This window comes from Ranitomeya variabilis, chromosome 7, assembly GCF_051348905.1.
Source record: "Ranitomeya variabilis isolate aRanVar5 chromosome 7, aRanVar5.hap1, whole genome shotgun sequence".
Classification (NCBI taxonomy): Eukaryota; Metazoa; Chordata; class Amphibia; order Anura; family Dendrobatidae; genus Ranitomeya; species Ranitomeya variabilis.
Genome location: NC_135238.1, coordinates 166,190,203 through 166,211,487, shown reverse-complemented (window position 1 = coordinate 166,211,487; position 21,285 = coordinate 166,190,203). Strand labels below are relative to the sequence as shown.

Here is a 21,285-nt window from a genome sequence, read left to right as displayed (position 1 = left end):
ATGCTGTATCACGCTAACACTGAACATTATCTGTACAGGTTGGGGTGTCTCTGGGCCTGCTTCATTCTAAAATAATTATACATAATATGTCCGTAAATCAGTCTGATGTGTTATAAAGCTCATAAAATGAGAATCACAGTATGAAATAATGATGCATAAACACAGAATATACATATGTCCGCAAACTCGCACAGATCAAGCTAAAATCTTTGTGATACGTATGAAAAACTGATAAATGTCTGTCCAACACCTGACATTATCGCTGAACTATATGCGATTTTAATTAATTATCTGCTGGTCAAATAAATATTATTGGGGCTATAGGTTTATGAAAATGTCAATAAAATTCTTCCACAATCTAATAAAATTAATACAAATGTACTTTTTCTAATATGCCAACAAACTCGCACAGATCAAGCTAAATCTTTCTGTGATACGTATGAAAAACTGATAAATGACTGTCCAACACCTGACATTATCGCTGAACTATATGCGATTTTATAACTAAGAAATACTTGGCACTCTGGAGATGTTTGTTGCAAAATTCAGAAATAAATTTTATTGGGTGCATCCATCTCAACATAAACGTTTTCGGTCTATACAAACAAGACCTTCATCAGATACAGTTGTGAGTGCTGCAATGTATATACAAAAAACAAAGAAACAAGAAAAGATACCCGGGCCGGTGGTTATATAGATGGATACAGAGCGCTCCCATATTTTGGCTGACGTTTTTTCTAGTGTGTTGGTTTGCACACTCTCTCCTTGATCTCCAGGTAATTATCCTAGGGCCTTGGGTGGCCCTTCATTTTACAGCTGTATCCATCTATATAACCACCGGCCCGGGTATCTGGTGGTCACTCCTTAGACTGTTTGGCATTTTTTACATAGCCCATAGGGCATCTTGCCCCACCACTGTACATCACATCTATTTTATGCATTCATGTCTTCTTTGTCTTTGTAGGCGGCTCACTGTGCACTTTATCTGTATGTCCCCGTAGCTCCAGGGGAGACTACTCCACAATCTATATCCTTTCATTGGGGTGATGCATTTAACAAGCTGTATTTAACAAGTTTTTTTCCCCACATGGTTACAAACCTGTAAGTTCTCATTTCACTCTTATCAATTATAGCCTTAACACGTGTACACTCCTAGCATCCTCGGAACAGAATTCACGTTTCACGTAGTTCCAGGCCGGATTCGCCTAGGCCGTCACACTTGCTGTCTGTTACTCATCAAGTCTGTAACATATTGTCATAACAGTATAAAATAGATCTTGTTTATTTTGACGCTGTGCATCATGAATTTTGTCTTAAGCAATTTTCTTGTTTCTTTGTTTTTTGTATATACATTGCAGCACTCAACTGTATCTGATGAAGGTCTTGTTTGTATAGACCGAAAACGTTTATGTTGAGCTGGATGCACCAAATAAAATTTATTTCTGAATTTTGCAACAAACATCTCCAGAGTGCCAAGTATTTCTTAGTTATACTTTATGGGTTGGATTCCTAACTTGTGCACCTCCAAGAAGCCCTGAGTGCCATGATCACTATTGCTATATGCGATTTTAATTAATTATCTGCTGGTCAAATAAATATTATTGGGACTATAGGTGTATGAAAATGTAAATAAAAGAGAATAAATATTATTGGGACTATAAATAAATGGCCCTATGTAATAATAGGTCTAATAATACACTTTGATACACTATGATTTTGGTGTGATATTTAATATGCTTTGGTGTCACTTTGATAACAATTTATTATCAAATGGGCAGTCTGCAGCTTACAGCGATACTGAAGTCCGATAATTCTACAGACTCTAAATCTCTGATAAAGCTTTCTGTGTTTTGATCATCTGTCTGGGTTCTCAGAAAGGGGGAGGGGGGGGTCAGGCACACAGCTGCTGACAGCAGCCATGAGATGTCATGTGAATCTTGCAGGATTTTCACATAGAAGAGTGAGTCTATTCACATAGACGAGTGAGCCATTTTAAGACACAAATGACATGTCATGTGATTCTTGCAGGATTCCTGAATCTTGTGTAAAATGCTGCTTACAGGCATATCCCAATATCACGGAGCTCTTACATTGTGTATTACTGGGATAATAAACACTGTATTAACAATATTAAACACTGTGATAGCAGAAACACAGGCTCATTCTCCCTATCATCGGCTTATCAAACAAGAGTAAACTTTAATACAGCACATTAATCTAATATAAAACAATTACTGGGATAATAAACACTGTATCAAATACAGTAATAATAATATTAAACTATATCAAAAAGGGAGGGGGAGCAGTCACACAGCTGCTGTCAGCAGACAGGGGAGGGGTGGGGTTACACACTTTGATACACTTTGATAGGGGCGTGTCCACCTGTCAAATTGAGTGTGACGAAACCACCCGACGCTCTACTACTCAGTTTCAACAATGCCGAAGTCGTTCCCCTGATCGTTGGTCACTGGAGAGAGCTGTCTGTGTGACAGCTCCCCAGCGACCTAAACAGCGACGCTGCAGCGATCGGCTCGTTGTCTATATCGCTGCAGTGTCGCTGAGTGTGACGGTACCTTTACTTGGCTTCAACAGTCATTCTGTGCTGACAGACTCCCTTTAAGTTACAGATGAGGCTATGAGTATCACATAAAAAAAAAAACACATTTTATTTTATATAAATTTTGGCAGCTAAGATGTGTTGTCTAAAATGCGCATTTTTCATGTCACACACAAATTTTAGTATCACAAAAAATTCACCACTTTTGCAAGTAAAAGGAATAAAAATGTACACATTTCATAAATGTCGGGTTTGACACAGAAGGCAATGCTGAAGAAAGGAAATCATCTTTTTTATTCAGGATTGCTCAGAGTAATAGGTTTAAGAACAAAATGTGTAATTTGTAACATTTTTTCCAGTACTTTAACACGCCTGGCAGGTACTAAAATATTGGTATCTGATTCAATGACAGTAAAGCATGGAGGAACTTTAAATCCTTTACTTGATTTGTCTATAAACAGAGGTCCAACGAAATATAGAGTTTGTCCAAATGGGGTGTTCACCTTCCAATAAGAGCGTTCAGAGTCCCAGAACACAGTATATTTTTCATAGTGGGATTTAAAATACCAGTGTTGGAAGCCATAGTCCTCTTTTCGAAGCCCCCAGTCCAAAGGGGGAGTATCCGATGTGTATGCATGGTTAATTCGCTCCCATATGATCATTATTGGCCAGCCTGCCTCTCTAAATATCGGCAATAACTTCTCAGTTATCTCCATATTGGCTAACAACCTTTATTCTTCTTTCCAAGATGACAATTATCTGCCAAAAGACACAAATTATGTATATTATTTCTCTATTTCTTGTTATTTTATTTTAATTGTTCTAAGTATTTTTGTATTTTAGATCACATTTGTCAAATGCTTGTGGAGAGTCGTGCAAGAAGTGGAATATAGATGAAGGGGTCTGACTTACCATATTTTTCGAACTATAAGATGCACCGAACCATAAGACGTTCCCCAAATTTCCAGAAGGAAAATAAGGAAAAAAATTATTGCATCAAATGGGGGTCCGTCTTACAGTCAGAATTCAGCTTATCTGGGAGCGGGGGAATGGCAGTGCTGGTAAAGCGGGGTCACAGGGGGTGTTTGGTGGTCTGGCAATGATATGACTTCCATTCCAGACTGGTGCGGCAGGTTCGGCGGAGCTTGGTGGTACGGGGCTCCGGACGAGATCTTGTTGCCAAGATCTCAATCTGCACATGCGTCGCCTCCGGAGACCACTACATTGCAGCAATGGAAGTATGAGGGCTCCAGGCTTTCATAAAATGTCAGCGGAGCCCCTGCACCATGCGATGGGAGTCATATCACCATGCAGCATCAGACCATTGAACACCCCCTCTTCCGAGCCCAGAGCCGGCAAAATCTCCCATCTTCTGCTGCTGCCGCCACACTCCTGGTAAGTACATTCCAACTATAAGACGCAGCCCCATTTTCCCCAAAAAAATTTTTGGTAAAAAAAGGCGTCTTATAGTCTGAAAAAAACGATAAATAATTAGTGTTAGCAGCTTTTGTTCATATAACTCCTCCTTAATCTCCTGATGATTTTTTAATTCCTTTCCACTTTATGACATGGGGGCGGACATATCACAGCTGCATTGGGACCCAGGGATTGAGGGGCATCCTTGCAGGGTGGCTAATAATTAAGGCAATCTAGCCTGTTTCTCTAAGCCCAAAGCTTGAGGGGGAACATGGCCAGATTGCTCTCAAGTTCGGCGGGCAGGGAGCGATCGCTGCACCTTTGCTACCTACAGGAGAAAATAGCAGCAGAGTTGCAGGAATCTGTCCTCTGCTTCCTGCCCGGCGCTTTCTGTCTGACAGAGGCTGTGTGGCTGGATGATGTTAGCATGCAGCACACACCTGTGTCAGAGAGAAAGTTGCTTCTGGCAATGACGATTTTGCAAGGAAACGGACGGAGAGGGGGTAATTTTTTTTTTTACCAATACACTGGGGAGAGGTCCACAACAATGAGGGGTGGGTGAAAGAACAATGATGGGGTGGGGGAGGGAGTAAGGGGGACTTATAATGTACTTGTGAACATGGGGTGGGGGAGGAGGACATTCGATATGGATGTAAAATGAATTGGGTGGTGGAGGAGGGTGCCAAGTCCCTGATAGTGTCATAATTAATTGTGATATTGGGGAGAAGGCTATCAGGGAACCAAAATGTATTGGGGGGGTGGGAGAGGAGAATGGAGAGGGTGGTAAGGTGCATAGGACACTTCATAATGAATTTTAAAGGTAATGTCTTCTCTCACCCCCAAATTAATTATGATTTTATCAAGTACTTATGATAATTGAGAGGGGACATGGGACAGGGAGTAAGGCTACGTGCAAGAGAAAATTCGTCTGCATTTCCTAATGTTTAGGCAGGCAGAACGCTGCACAAAATACATTTTTTTCCCACATCTTGTATGTGCTTTCGTTGCATATTTTCCCTCACTCATTATGAGTGAAATACGCTGCAAAAATTGACATTATGCAGATTTAAATCTGCAATGTGAGGAAAAAAAAATAAGCAACGTGTGCATGAGACTTCAGGGATCTCATTCACGTTGCTTGTAGTGTAAAACCTTGCATATGCGCATAGCCTTAAGGTTAATTGGCGTGGGTAATAGAGGCTGAATAAATTATATATTTCTTGGGTGGCAGAGATGGGGGGGGGGGCAGTGCTGCTTATCACTTTACATTTAGATTGGTCCATGGCTAATAGTATATTAATGGTGGGGTATATATCTGTATTCAGGGATGCAGTGCGGGAGAAACACATGTGCAAGCGATTCTCACTAAACTAGAATATCATAAAAAAGTTAATATATTTTAGTTCTTCAATACAAAAAGGTGAAACTCATTATATATAGTCATTACAAACAGTGATCTATTTCATATGTTTATTTCTGTTAATCATCAACATTATGGCTTACAGCCAATGAAAACCACAAAGTTATTATCTCAGTAAATTAGAATAATTTAAAAAAACAAAACACTATCACCTGCAAAGGCTTCCTAAGCATTTAAAAAGATCCCTTAAGGTACCTTCACACTAAGCGACTTTGCGACTTTTTTGTTTGTCATGATGGTGATGTGTGTCAGGGCTCTTTATATCACTGAAAGCAATTGCAGATACCTGTGCAAGTTAGTTTGGCAGGTGTGTCCAAATAAAGGCAAGACTACTTAAGAAGGCTGTTCCACATTATTAAGCAGCCTACATTATTTGCCAAAATGGTAAAGAAAAAGGATGTGTTGGCTGGTGAGAAGCAACACATTGTGGAGTATTTAGGTCAAGGCATGACTACAATCAACATTGCCAAGACACTTCATCGTGATCATCGCACAATCAAGAAGTATGTAGCTGATTCCCAGCACACACACGTGTGCATGCTGATAAGGAAAAATTGGACTCTTTCCAACAGGCAATTGCATAAGGTTAAAAGAGCAGCTGCAAAAATGCCTTGTCATAGCAGCAGACAAGTTTTTGAAGCTGCTGGTGCCTCCAACGTCCCCACAACAAGATGCAGGGTCCTTCAGAGGTTTGCAGCTGTGCGTAAGCCATCCTGTTGACCACCTCTATCCACTGCACACAAGCAGAAACTGCTCCAGTGGGCCAAACGATACATGAAGACTGACTTCCAAACTGTTTTGTTCACCGATGAGTGCCGTGCAATGCTCGATGGTCCAGATGGATGGAGTGGAGGATGGCAGGTTGATGGACACCCCATGAAAACACGGCTAAGGCGCCAACAAGGAGGAGGTGGAGTAATGTTTTGGGCTGGAATCATGGGGAGAGAGATTGTCGGCCCCTTTATGATCCCTGAAGGGGTAAAGATGAACTCCATAATCTATGTGGAGTTTCTAAAACAACACTTCCTGCCATGGTTCAAGAGGAAGAACCGTGCTTTCTGCAGCAAGATCATTTTCATGCATGATAATGCAGCGTCTCATACTGCAAAATACACATCTGCATCTCTGGCTGCTGTGGGCATAAAAGAGGACAAACTTATGGTGTGGCCACCATCTTCCCCTGACCTCAACTCCATTGAGAACCTCTGGAGCATCATCAAAAGGAGTGTCTATGATGGCGGGAGGCAGTTCACATCTAAGCAACTGGGAGAGTATTCTGTCCACATGCAAAACAATTGAAGCAGAAACCATCCAAAAACTGACAAATTCAATGGACGAGAGATTTCAGAAGCTTCCTTCGAACAAGGGGTCCTATGTGCAAATGTAACATCACCTAGAATAAAGTTTTCACTTGAAAACAGTTTGATTTCATTTTGTAATAATCTAATAATGCTTATAACTTCACAATTGACCATTTTTTTTTTGTTCATAATAAAAAAAAAAAAAAAAGGTTGAAAACTCTGCTGTGCATAATAATTTGGAACATGCATTTTGAGTGTTTATTTTATTTTATTTTTTTAAAAGATACTGTTTTCATGGGCAGTTTGTTCCAAAACATTGCAATTATACTAGAATAGTAGATGACTGGAAAATAACAATGACTGCAATTCAGATAGGTAAATTAGAGAAAATATGAGGAAATATTATTTGCATAATAATTTGGAACACAGTGTACATACTCACCTTCTGATGTCTGTCACGTCCCCTGGCGTCCACAGGGTTACGCGCTGCTGCCGAGAACTTCCTGCACTGAATGTGTCAGCGCCGGCTGTAAAGCAGAGCACAGCGGTGACGTCACCGCTGTGCTCTGCTACTGCCGGCGCTGACACATTCAGTGCAGGAAGCTCTGAGCAGCAGCACGTAACCCTGTGGACGCCAGGGGACGTGACAGACATCAGAATGTGAGTATGTAGTGTTTTTTTTTTTACTTTTACAATGGTAGCCAGGGTAAATATCGGGTTACTAAGCGTGGCCCTGCGCTTAGTAACCCGATATTTACCCTGGTTACCCGGGTGCTGCAGGGGGACTTCGGCATCGTTGAAGACAGTTTCAACGATGCCGAAGTCGTTCCCCTGATCGTTGGTCGCTGGAGAGAGCTGTCTGTGTGACAGCTCCCCAGCGACCTAAACAGCGATGCTGCAGCGATCGGCTCGTTGTCTATATCGCTGCAGCGCCGCTGAGTGTGACGGTACCTTAAGCCTATCTCAGTAGGCTCCACAAGACTGCTGACTTGACAGATGTCCAGAAGGCAGTCATGGAAACACTCCACAAGGAGGGTAAGCCACAAAAGGTCATTGCTAAACAAGCTGGCTGTTCACAGAGTGCTGTATCCAAACATATTAATGGAAAGTTGATTGGAAGGAATAGGTCTAGCAGAATAAGGTGCACAAGCAACCGGGATAGTAGTAAGGGGGAGGTATATCTCGTCAAAAAGAAATCTGACAGGTGCCCTTGCCCACTATCAAATTGATCTTATAGGGAGTTAAATAGATATCATACGGCTATTGTAGTGTATTAAAGGGAATTAAATAGATATTATACAGGTATCGTAGTGTATGAAAGTGTATTAAATTGATTACTGACACGATTCCCACAAATTGATAAAAAAGTTTGCTGTTTTATAAGCAAATAAAAGGCAAAAAAGGACTTGAACCTGTTACCATTTGATTGCTCATGCTATACACTGTAAAAGCTCTTCACTGTAACAACTCAAAGAGAATTTTGAATAAGTGGTTATTTTTCATCCATGTCTACCGTATTTTTCGGACTATAAGACGCACCGGACTATAAGACGCACCCAGGTTTTAGAGGTGGAAAATAGGGAAAAAAATATTTGAAGCAAAAAAGGTGGTAACATACTATTATATGTGTAGTTATTATATATAATAGTATGTTATTATGTCGGAAGCTACAGCACCAGTGTGGTGTCTGTAAAGTACTATATGAAGATGCTGGAGGGTGAGTATAAGAATGGGGGGACAGGACTTATATTTAAAGCACCACTCCAGCACTGAAAAATAACACTGGAGTGCTGCTTTAAGAACCCATGGGAGAACTATAACTCCCAGCATGTCCTGCAGATTCTATGGCATGCTGTGAGTTATAGTTCACCACAGGAGTGGCAGAGTGCTTTATTGTGTGTTGTAGTGACTAACCTTTTAATTGTGGCAGCCAACCAGCTGTGGTGAGGTAAAATGATGGAGCATCCCATGACACCACAGAGCGCTCCCTCTTGTTGCCTCTCCAGAGCACAGGAGGAAGCTTGCAGATTGTTGTGTGGTGTCTGCAGGACCTGTGATGACATCAGAAGAGGGAGGGCTCTGTGCTGCCAGGTGAAGCTCCAGCCATCACACAGGTCCTTGTGCTGGAGCACTCAGCATCCAGCACAGCCCCAGCAGGCAGGTATGAGGTGATCTTGTCTCCCCTGGCCCCCTGCTGCTGCCTCCTCCACAGGACACACAGATCTCCCCAGCTGCTGCAGGAATCCTGCGCTGGGGAAACCATGTGTGTTTCAGTGAAGGAGTATTCATTTGCTGCTCCCAGCTCACTGCTCAGCTGACAGGTGGGCGGGGGAAGCAGCTAATGAATATTCACTGCACTTTAATGATCAGGACCATGTAGTTTCCCCAGAGCTGATTCCTGAAGCCAGGCAGGGACATTTTTCTGCCTCCCAGTGCAATCCCACTCACTGCTGGCCCCCTCCCCACGTTACATCCCTACCATAAGATGCACCCACACTTTCCTCCCAAATTTAGAGAACAAAAAGTGCGTCATATGGTCAGAAAAACACGGTATATTGGCGGTCATCTATTTTCTGAAATTAATTGCATATGTTGAGTTTAATAAAAGGGACAGCATTGCATGGATGGGAGACTCTCCTGCTTAGGTAACTCATCGACACCCCGCAATCACATTGGGGAAGGAGGCGCACAACCGTGCTTGTGATTGTGCTACAAAAAATGCCACTATCCTTGACTGACTGCAGTATTTAAATCCTAAAAAAGCAGCAATCTGCGCTAGCTATTGTTACTGCAGTGACAGACACATGCTGACAGTGTAGCACAGCTGGCATCTGCTCAGTAGAAATTCACTGTTTTGCTTGACTGACAGGTCTTTTACTATACAATCACAAGGAGAGATCTGTCAGTCAAGAAAACATGGGTGCGGAGAAGCCGCTGGGACCTAATAAAAGATTAGTTTTGTTAGTCACCAATTCCTGGTTTAAGCCACCTTTTGCTTTGATGACTGCTTTGCACACTCTTGGCATTCTCTTGATGAGCTTCAAGGGCTAGTCACCGGGAATGGTTTTCCAACAATCTTGAAGGAGTTCCCAGAAATGCTTACCACTTGTTGGCCCTTTTGCCTTCACTCTGTGGTCCATCTCACCCCAAACCATCTCGATTGGGTTCAGGTCTGGTGACTGGAGGCCAGGTCATCTGGCGTAGCACCCCATCACTCTCCTTCTCGGTCAATTAGCCCTTGCACAGCCTGGAGGTGTGTTTGGGGTCATTGTCCTGTTGAAAAATAAATGATGGTCAACCTAAAACGCAAACCGGATGGAATAGCATGCCGCTGCAAGATGCTGTGGTAGCCATGCTGGTTCAGTATGCCTTCAATTTTGAATAAATCCACAACAGTGTCACCAGCAAAGAACCCCTACACCATCACACCTCCTCCTCCATGCTTCACGGTGGGAACCAGGCATGTAGAGTCCATCCATTCAACTTTTCTGCGTTGCACAAAGACACGGTGGTTGGAACCAATGATCTCAAATTTGGACTCATCAGACCAAAGCACAGATTTCCACTGGTCTAATGTCCATTCCTTGTGTTCTTTAGCCCAAACAAGTCTCTTATGCTTTTTGCCTGTCCTTCGCAGTGGTTTCCTAGCAGCTATTTTACCATGAAGGCCTGCTGTACAAAGTCTCCTCTTAACAGTTGTTGTAGAGATGTGTCTGCTGCTAGAACTCTGTGTGGCATTGACCTGGTCTCTAATCTGAGCTGCTGTTAACCTGCGATTTCTGAGGCTGGTGACTCGGATAAACATCCTCAGAAGCAGAGGTGACTCTTGGGTCTTCCTTGCCTGGGGCGGTCCTCACGTGAGCCAGTTTCTTTGTAGCGCTTGATGGTTTTCGCAACTGCAATTGGGGACACTTTCAAAGTTTCCCCAATTTTTCAGACTGACACCTTCATTTCTTAGTAATGATGGCCACTCATTTTTCTTTATTTAGCTGCTTTTTTCTTGCCATAATATAAATTCTTACAGTCTATTCCGTAGGACTATCAGCTGTGTATCCACCAGACTTCTGCTCAACACAACTGATGGTCCAAACCCCATTTGTAAGGCAAGAAATCCCATTTATTAAACCTGACAGGGCACACCTGTGAAGTGAAAACAGGTGGCTACTTTGAAGAACCTAGAATACAAGACATTTTCAGTTGTTTCACACTTTACTGTTACGTATATAATTCCACATGTGTTAATTCATTTGATGCCTTCTGTGTGAATTTACAATTTTCATAGTCATGAAAATATAGAAAAATCTATAAATGAGAAGGTGTGTCCAAATGTTTTGTCTGTACTGTAGATCGTGAGAAGAAGCCACAAAACATTGGCCAAAAAAAATGTAGTGTGTTTTACTACTGTAGCACTAAATAAAAGAAGTGTGATAGTCTGCACATAATACTGACTTTAAGGCCACTTGCAGTATTTGGTCAGTATTTTATATCAGCATTTGTAAGTCAAAACCAGGAGTGGGTGATAAATACAGGAGTGGTGACGTGTTTCTATTATACTTTTCTTCTGATTGTAAGCCAAAATCAGGATTGGAACAAATACTGATGTAAAATACTGCATGTGTGAATGTGGCCTAAGAAAGAATCTCTATAAGGCTAGTTTCACACTAGCGTTTTGAGGAGCTGAGGAGGGCTGCAGACTTCCTCCGTGAAGCCCCGCCCTCAGCCGCACATCCGCCTCTAGCTCTGCCTACTTCTGCATGCGGCCTGCGTACCTATCTTTAACATTAGGTACGCAGGTCGTGCCGCTGTATGCGGATGCTTCCGCATGCGTCGTTTTGACGATGCGGAGAAAAAAAAAAAAATTGCTACAAGCTGCGTCCTACGCTGGTCGCCTCATCGTCAAAACAACGCATGCGGAAGCATCTGCATACAGAGCCACGACCTGCGTACCTAATGTTAAAGATAGGTACGCAGGCCACATGCAGAAGTAGGCGGAGCTAGAGGCGGATGTGCGGCCGAGGATCACTGTGTTGATCGAAACGCGTCGCTCTTTCATCTGTCTGATGTTTTGTGTCCCGGAATCCTTAATGGAATTTTAAAGATATTTTTGAATAAACAAATTTGGTAATTTTATCGCTGGAGGTCAACTTTTTTCTTCATTATGCATTTACGTCTGACCAGGATGGCTCTCCGTGCACCGGTATTTCATTAAGTGAGTTGGCTTTTTTCTCCTTTTTTCTGTTCATATTTTTACGAAAGACCAAAAATCAATCAAGAAAGCAAGTAAAAGTGCACGAATTTCCACATTGCATTATTAGTCAGCATTTTGTATCTATATTTGTAAGATAAAAGAAGAAGTGGGTCCTAAACAAAGAAGAAACGCACATTTTTCCATTACGGTTCTTTACTGTCTTTGTTCCCCTGCTAGTTTTTGCTGATGCTTACAAACTTGCTACTGAGTGAAAATTGCCTTAAGGATAAGTCATCAATGACAAAAAAAAAAAAAAAAAAAGCAGAAATCCTCTTTATCTAACATACTGTATAAGGGTATGTTCACACGATCAGTAAATGCTGTGGGTTGGACGCTGTGTACTTCTGCTGCATCAAACCTGCAGCGTCCAGATGTTACAGCACAGTGGAGGGGGATTTCTAGAAAATCACATGTCCACAGATGCCTGCAGATCACCCGCAGATACAGACATGAGGCGCGTCTTTCTAGACCAGCATGTCTTTCTCTTGCATAAAGTTGCAAAATTTCACCCGTAGAATGTATTGGATGCAGTTAATCCATATGGTTCAATGAGCACATGCCGGATTTACCTGCATTCAATAGAAGGCAGCACTTTGGACGCAGCGAACATACGCCAACTCCAAAGCGCTGCTAGCTCCGCATCATGTGCACCTGACCTAACAGTGTCACACTGATGCAAAGTATTCATAAGAGATTGTTGATTTCACATTATGCTGGCACTCTATATTTTCTGTGCAAAAGCTATAATAAATAGTGATGAGTGAACATGCTTAGATGAGGTGTTATCGGAGCATGCTCGGGTCCTAACTGTGTGACTTTGGCGTGCTCGAATAATATGTTCAAGTCCCCGCAGCTGCATGTCTCAGGGCTGTTCAACAGCCGCAACACATGCAGGAATTACTCAATGTGTTGCGGATGTTCGACAGCCCCGAGACATGCAGGATTGGGGACTCGAACATATTTTTCGAGCACACCAAAGACACTCGGTTACGACCCAAGCATGCTCAGTTAACACTTTATCCCAGCACGTTCGCTCATCACTAATAATAAACAATGTTAGTGCACAACAGACTTATAACGATACAAAGTATTTAGAAAACATAGTGGATGTCAGCTTGTACTAACACGACATAATAACTTTTCAATACCTGTGATTAGCAATGTTAATGCGCTACTGTTGTATCTCACAAAGTGGCCACCTCCATGACATACCGGATGGATGAGTAAACTGTATGTTGTAACGCATTGTGACCGACCTGCACACAGGCAACACAAAAAAGTTAATCTTCCCCACAGAGGCCTGACCATGTGACCCAGCTCTGCTTGGTGTGCAGAAGCTTCGGGAACAACCTACCCTGGGCAGTCAGCCAAAGACTAAAGCTTTAAGAGTGGGAGGAGCTAAATCCTGTCAGGCAGTAAAGGTACCTTCACACTAAGCGACTTTGCAGCGAGAACGACGACGATCCGTGACGTTGCAGCGTCCTGGATAGCGATCTCGTTGTGTTTGACACGCAGCAGCGATCTGGATCCCGCTGTGATATCGCTGGTCGGAGCTAGAAGTCCAGAACTTTATTTCGTCGCTGATCACCCGCTGTATCGGCGTGTGTGACGCCGATCCAGTGATGTGTTCACTTGTAACCAGGGTAAATATCGGGTTACTAAGCGCAGGGCCGCGCTTAGTAACCCGATATTTACCCTGGCTACCATTGTAAAAGTAAAAAAAACAAAAACACTACATACTCACATTCTGATGTCTTTCACGTCTCCCAGCGTCCACAGGGTTACGCGCTGCTGCTCAGAGCTTCCTGCACTGACTGTCAGCACCGGCCGTAAAGCAGAGCACAGCGGTGACGTCACCGCTGTGCTCTGCTTTACTGCCGGCGCTGACACATTCAGCGCAGAAAGCTGAGCAGCAGCGCGTAACCCTGTGGATGCCGGCGGGGGACGTGACAGACATCAGAATGTGAGTATGTAATGTTTTTGTTTTTTACTTTTACAATGGTAACCAGGGTAAATATCGGGTTACTAAGCGCGGCCCTGCACTTAGTAACCCGATGTTTACCCTGGTTTCTTCCCCTGACTTCCCCTTCCTTCTCTAGGAGGAATCACTGCCTCAGGGCTGTCCCACACGTCCAGATAATTCCGGTACTGGAATTATCCGTGTCCGTGTGCCCCTGCATTTCTGGTGAACATCAGTGTGGCACACGTGTGCCGCCCGTGTGCCCACTGGGTACCACACGCACCGTGCTGGGTACCACACGTACTACCAGCATCTGGTGCTGAATCCGCAATTCATATGTTCCCTGCAGCAGCGTTTGCTGCAGAGAAAATATGAATAATATTGTTTAAAATAAAGATCTATGTGCCGCCGCCCCCCCACCCCCTGTGCGCCCCCCCGCTGTTCTGAAAATACTCACCCTCTCTCTCGTTGGCTGTCGCTGCTTCCTGGTCTGGCCCCATCTTCTCCTGTATGCGGTCACGTGGGGCCGCTCATTTACAGTCAGGAATAGGCGGCTCCACCCCTATGGGAGGTGGAGCCACATATTCATGACTAATCGTCGGCCCCACGTGACCGCATACAGTAGAAGGGGCGGCCAGCACAGAACACTGCGAGGGAGCGGGTGAGTATTTTCAGAACAGCGGGGGGGCGCACAGGGGGTGGGAGGGCGGCAGACACATAGATCTTTATTTTAAACACTATTATTCATATTTTCTCTGCAGCAAACGCTGCTGCAGGGAACATATGAATCGCGGCTTCAGCACCAGTGGGGGGGGGACAGCGCTTACTGTAGCGCTGTCTCCTGCACGCCACACGGACTGCAAACGGAGAAGGTCCGTGTGTGGTCCGTGTTTTACACGGACCCATTGACTTTAATGGGTCCGTGTAATACGTGCGCTCCCACGAACACTGACATGTCTCCTTGCTTGGCACACGGAGACACGGTCCGCAAAAAATCAATGACATCTGCACAGATGCATTGATTTTTATGGGTCTACGTGTGTCAGTGTCTCCGGTACGTGAGGTGACAGTTTCCTGCCACTGACGTGTGAAACCGGCCTCAGAGCAGAAGCACAGCTCAGCCCCAAGGAAGGAACACAGTGATGTGATGAAACATGGGTCTCACAGAGCTCTGCCTGTACAGTTCATCTTTAACTGTTAGGCTATGTGCCCACGTTGCATTTTTGCTGCGTTTTTCCGCTGCAGAAACGCTAACAAAAAAAAAAAAGACACACATCCCATTATTCTTTATGGCATTCTTCAATTGTTGTGCCCAAGCTGCGTTTTTTTTCTCCAGGGGAAACGCATCGCGGAAAAAAAACACAGCATGTTCATTAATTTTGTGGAATTGCGGCAATTCCACCGCCATAGACTTTTATTGGGACGCATGAAAATAAAAAAGCGAGAAAAACTAGATAAAAACGTGAGCGGATTTCCTGGCAAAGGAGTCTGGTTTTGATGAGGAAAATTCAGCTTAGATTCTGCAACGTGGGCACATACCCTTATTCTCAGGCTATGTGCACACGTCAGGATTTCTTGCAGAAATTTCCTGAAGAAAACTGGAAATTTTCTGCAAGAAATCCGCATTTTTTTTTTTTGCGTTTTTTTCGCGGTTTTTTTAGCATTTTGCAAGCGAAATTAGCTTGCAGAATGCTAAAGTTTTCCAAGCGATCTGTAGCATCGCTTGGAAAACTGACTGACAGGTTGGTCACACTTGTCAAACAGTGTTTGACAAGTGTGACCAACTTTTTACTATAGATGCAGCCTATGCAGCATCAATAGTAAAAGATAGAATGTTTAAAAGTAATAAAAAAAAATGGTTATACTCACCTGCAGACAGCCGATCTCCTCAGCGGCGTCCGTTCCTATAGATGATGTGTGTGCAGGACCTTGGATGACGTCGCGGTCACATGACCGGTCTCGCGACCAATCACAAGACCGCGACGTCATCGCAGGTCCTTCACCACACACCAGCTATAGGAACGGAAGCGGCAGCGTGCACCTGAGAGGCGGGAAGACTCCGGGGGCCATCGAAGGTGAGTATATCACTATTTTTTATTTTAATTTTTTTTTTTTTTTACTAATTATACGGTGCCCAGTCCGTGGAGGAGAGTCTCCTCTCCTCCACACTGGCTACCAACCGCACATAATCTGCTTACTTCCCGCATGGTGTGCACAGCCCCATGCGGGAAGTAAGCAGATCAATGCATTCCTAGGTGTGCGGAACCGCGCAATTCCGCAAATTTAATGAACATGTTGCTTTTTTTTCCGCGATGCGATTTTTTTCGCTGAAAAAAAATGCAACATTTGCACAAAAAATGCGGAATACCCTGAAAATAATGGGAGGCATATGTTAGCGGTTTTTTTCACGTTTTTATAGCGAAAAAATGCGAAAAAAACGCGAAAAATACTGAACGTGTGCACATGGCCTAAAGCTGAACACCCATTATCTACTGTTTATTTATAATTACTTGCCCATTATCATTGGTGAAGAAGCTTTTCTTCTCAAGTCAACACAGGTTCTTCATGATTGGGGGACTAGGTGCACTGCTCATACAACCATCACCACCATCATCCTTTACTTAAAGAGGCAGTTACTGTGCACATCTTAAACCCCATCTCCCTCGGTTATCCCTTTTCCTTTTATATAATGTGGACCTTTGGGTGTGTAATTGGGGAGGGAAGGAGGCTCCTCATGTCCAAGCTCTCTGTCACCGTGAGGTACATTATAGACCATCAGGAGCGCAACCCTCTGATGCACACCACATGAGGTTACCACACTACAGATTCCTAGTGACATGGCACTCACAGGAGTTAGCATCTGCCAGTTTATATAGCACAGAATTACATTATAGGGTTTTCTTTTTGTTTCACGGTTGTCTCTACGACACATATGCACGTCCACAACATCAAATTCTAGGGTTAATACTTTGTTATTGAGGTGCTACCAATGTTGGATGTCATCTAATTAGTGAGATTTGTGTTTTTATACCAGTAGTTTTGTCATTTTTGTGTATCTACAATTAAGAGTCAGTCAGACTCAAAACATATTTAACAGTATATTTTTCTGCCCATGCTACTATTTTTAATGAAGTCACAGTATTTTTGCTTTAAATTCGCTTTGCTGAGTTGAGAACTTTTCTTCACTATCAATAAAGCGGCTTGATATCTCACAAGCTTTATCCATGCACAGTGGAGTGGATTGCACAGGAACCGGATTAAACAATATACATCTATTTGATGGGTGAGCTGTATCTACAAACTTTTTTTTTTTTCCCCCTTTCCCTTCTTTATAAAGGCTTCAGTGCATCCTTGGTGTGACCAAAGGGTTGAGTGTACCGTTATGTCCCCTCAATTTCCATACTGAGCAGGGTCATGTCTTGTGAGTGCACTCTGCAGCCACGCTAACAGGGTTATTGTGGGCTCTCATAGCTGGCTCCTGTCAGCATTACAGTACCAAGCTTTAGCCTCAGACGGGAGCCAGCGATGAGTCTGGCAATAACACCATATCAGAAGATGGCCAGCTCTGCAACTGAGTATTGATGACCTATGTAAAGATAGAGGACAACCTCTTTGAAGTGAACCTGTCACCCCCAAAATGGAAGATAAGCTAAGCCCAAAGGCATCAGGGGCTTATCTGTAGCATTCTGTAATGCTGTAGATAAAGGCCCCGTCTCACATAGCGAGATCGCTAGCGAGATCGCTGCTGAGTCACTAGTTTTGTGACGCAACAGCGACCTCCATAGCGATCTCGCTATGTGTGACACGTACCAGCGATCAGGCCCCTGCTGCGAGATCGCTGGTCGTGTCGGAATGGCCTGGACCTTTTTTTGGTCGTTGAGGCCCCGCTGACATCGCTGAATCGGTGTGTGTGACACCGATCCAGCGATGTCTTCACTGGTAACCAGGGTAAACATCGGGTTACTAAGCGCAGGGCCGCGCTTAGTAACCCGATGTTTACCCTGGTTACCAGCGTAAATGTACAAAAAAACAAACAGTACATACTCGCCTTTCGGTGTCCAGGTCCCTTGCCGTCTGCTTCCTGCTCTCACTGACTCCCGGCCGTACAGCGGGAGCGCAGCGCTGCGCTCTGCTCTCACTGTACGGCCGGATCTCAGTCAGAGCAGGAAGCAGACGGCAAGGGACCTGGACACCGAAAGGCGAGTATGTAGTGTTTGTTTTTTTTGGTAACCAGGGTAAACATCGGGTTACTAAGCGCGGCCCTGCGCTTAGTAACCCGATGTTTACCCTGGTTACCTGGGTGCTGCAGGGGGACTTCGGCATCGTTGAAGACAGTTTCAACGATGCCGAAGTCGTTCCCCTGATCGTTGGTCGCTGGAGAGAGCTGTCTGTGTGACAGCTCCCCAGCGACCACACAGCGACTTACCAACGATCACGGCCAGGTCGTATCGCTGGTCGTGATCGTTGGTAAATCGCTTAGTGAGACGGGGCCTTAAGCCCCCAATGTATCCTGAAGATGAGAAAAAGAGGTTAGATTATACTCACCCAGGGGCGGTCCCGCTGCAGTTCGCTTCATCCTATGAAGATAGGAGCCCATCGGACCGAACTGCCCCTGGGTGAGTATAAAATATAACCTCTTTTTCTCATCTTTCCGGATACATGGGGGGCTTATCTGCAGCATTACAGAATGCTGTAGATAAGACCCTGATGCTGGTGGGCTTAGCACAAATTCGATTTTAGGGTGACAGGTTCCCTTTAAGCCTGGGAAGTACACCTGGCTGCATTGCACATTCCCAAGGATGGAGAATATTGCATTTAGGCCGGAGTCACACTAGCATATAATATGGACAAGTGCTATGAGAAAAAACATTGCATAGCACTCGGACCAGTGTTAATCTATAAGGAAGCTCAAATCACCAGTTTTTTTCTTGGATGTATTCTACGTGCCAGTGAAAATTGCAGCATGCTGCAATTTTACGTGTATATCTGCCAAGTCTATGGGTGCGAGGAAAACAAACAAACAAAAAAAAAAAATCAGACACCACAAGGACCATCAGTGTGACTTGCGAGAATACGCACACATTTTCCTCATTTCAGCCCATTGAACCATTAAATTCATTGGGGAAAAGCAGTGAGAAAAGTAAAGCTATACGCATGTCATACGGATATATAGATGTGAGAAAATCTTATCGCATTGCAGACGCATAACACACGGATGACCATACGGAGATTTGTGCGACTCTTGGCGGAGAGAAACAGACCGGTTTTTCATACGTTAAGTGTGATGCCAGCCTTATGCTCAATATTTCCAGAGTTCCGGCAGTGACATCTCTCTTGTAAATCACGCCTGATTGCATTATTTTATTTTTTTTTTTGGGGGGGGGGGGCATAGTAGCCCGGGGTAATCAATGCTCCTCCAACCAAGCATTTTCCCCCTCAACTAGTCAACTACTAATTTGAAAAAGAGAGAGAGCTTCAAAGTTATTTATATATTACCGTAATTCAGCAGTCACAAAGCCACGTAAAAGGGCTTGTTAGAATGCAGGGTAAGGTTGCTATACAAACATTTTGGCGGCAGAAGGGGAAGGGAGAGAGGGGGGGGGGGCTAGGGCAAATGTTCGCTAACATTCATATAGGCCCCCCCATTACCAGAAAGAGGCCAAGAGAATATTCATTTAGTCTCCATTTGGCAGATGTGCAGTACTGCAGCCTATGCCAAGAAGTACTGTGTAATATACCTTTTTTTGCATTGGGTTCTTATGTTGGCAAAAATGCCACTGCATCCATCCAGACTGGTCAGTGCAAGGCATGTGCCTCAAGGGTGTAAGGAGTGAAACTTTGAATGTGTGATAAAAAATTGCACGGGGTATTATCAGTTTACTGCAGTTTCTAGTTCAAAATCCAAAGACATACTGATAGGGAATTTAGATTGTGAGCCCCATTGGGGACAGCGATGATAATGTGTGCAAAGCTGTAAAGCGCTGCGGAATATGTTAGCGCTATATAAAAATAAAGATTATTATTATTAAAATCTTACACAGGTGCGTAGAGTATCATGCGCATGGATTTCTGCAAACCTTCACCTAAATGGTGCAGTTACTGAAATCTAACAAATCTGCCCCATAAGCCTCCTTCAATCACTCTGTTTTTCAGCATTGCAATTTCTAGTGTTTTTCAAAGCATTTTTTTTTATTTTTACATCTTGTCCATGCATTTTTCAAGTCCTACAGAAAAAGCTTCAAAACCCCTCTGTATTTTCTGAAAAGCATTGTGTGCAAAACTAAACCCTAGGCTGTCTCCACACAGCGGGTGGGTCAGCTGTTGGACATGCTGTGGAGCCACAAACACTTCCATGCTCTTTATAAGGTTTCCTTCATGAATTCTTTGTTCCTTCTGCACTGAAACCATTTGTGAGAAAAGTGTGAATCAAATGTTTGTTGTTGTTATCCCAAAAGCACAGAAGAAAAAAAGTGGATGAAAAGGGTCCCAAAACAATTTGCAATGTTTAGCAACACCCAAGAACATTTTGCATCTAAACAAAAGCATTTCAGCACCATGTGCACAATGCATTTCTTATATCTGCACTACTCAGTTTTGAAACAGGATAAAATCATCAGTCACATAGCGGATAAGACACGTGGTAAGGTTCCAAAAGGTCTAAGACCACATTCACACTTTCGATATTTTACATCTGTATTTGTAAACCGAAACTAGGAGTAGGTGAAAACTGCATGCGTGCTGCACATGTTTCTATAATGTTTTTCCTCCGACTGCTCCACTCCTGGTTTGGGCTTACAAATACTGAGGCAAAAAACTCACAACCTTTGAACAGCATTTCCATATTATACTATAAAACAGAAAATAAATTTACTGCTTACTTGTCTGGACTGAATAGATGCAGGATTTTTGTCTTTATATTCTTATGAAGGATCAGATGTGTATAGGATTGTTTCCCCTTCTTCCTTCCAAGGTTGCATCTGTGTGCTGCCTGCTTATCTGTATGACTGCATTCCTACTGTGAGGCTCAGTATAGACTGAGCTGTGGGCAATGCTGGAGGGCTGCAGCTGTTGATTGGCTTTTTAATAATAAGGAGGGTCCAAGGACATGATGTCATAACAGTGAGAAACATCCCCCCCACCATAGAAAAGGAAGAGGACGTATCTTTACATAGTACCATGTTAGCCAGTGGATTACATAAAAACATAAAAAATAGTTATGTATCCTTCTTTCTACCTTCTTTACGTTTTAGGATACTCCTAAAAGCTATAGAGTTCCTAAATCTGTGATGCATTTAGTTATACTAAACTAGATGGTGGCCCTATTCTAACACATCGGGTATTCTAGAATATGTATGTCCTAGTAGTATATTGCACAGCCCACAT

General features: G+C 43.5%; 1 long non-coding RNA gene across 1 annotated transcript; it reads right to left on the bottom strand.

The window, feature by feature from the left end:
- Positions 1-2,828: 2,828 nt before the first annotated feature.
- LOC143784232 (uncharacterized) lies at positions 2,829-20,919 on the bottom strand. Its single transcript, XR_013217743.1, has 2 exons — positions 20,781-20,919; positions 2,829-3,316 (listed from the first exon to the last, which is right to left on the bottom strand). It is a non-coding gene; the product is annotated as an uncharacterized LOC143784232 (long non-coding RNA).
- Between the last annotated feature and the right edge of the window lie 366 nt (positions 20,920-21,285).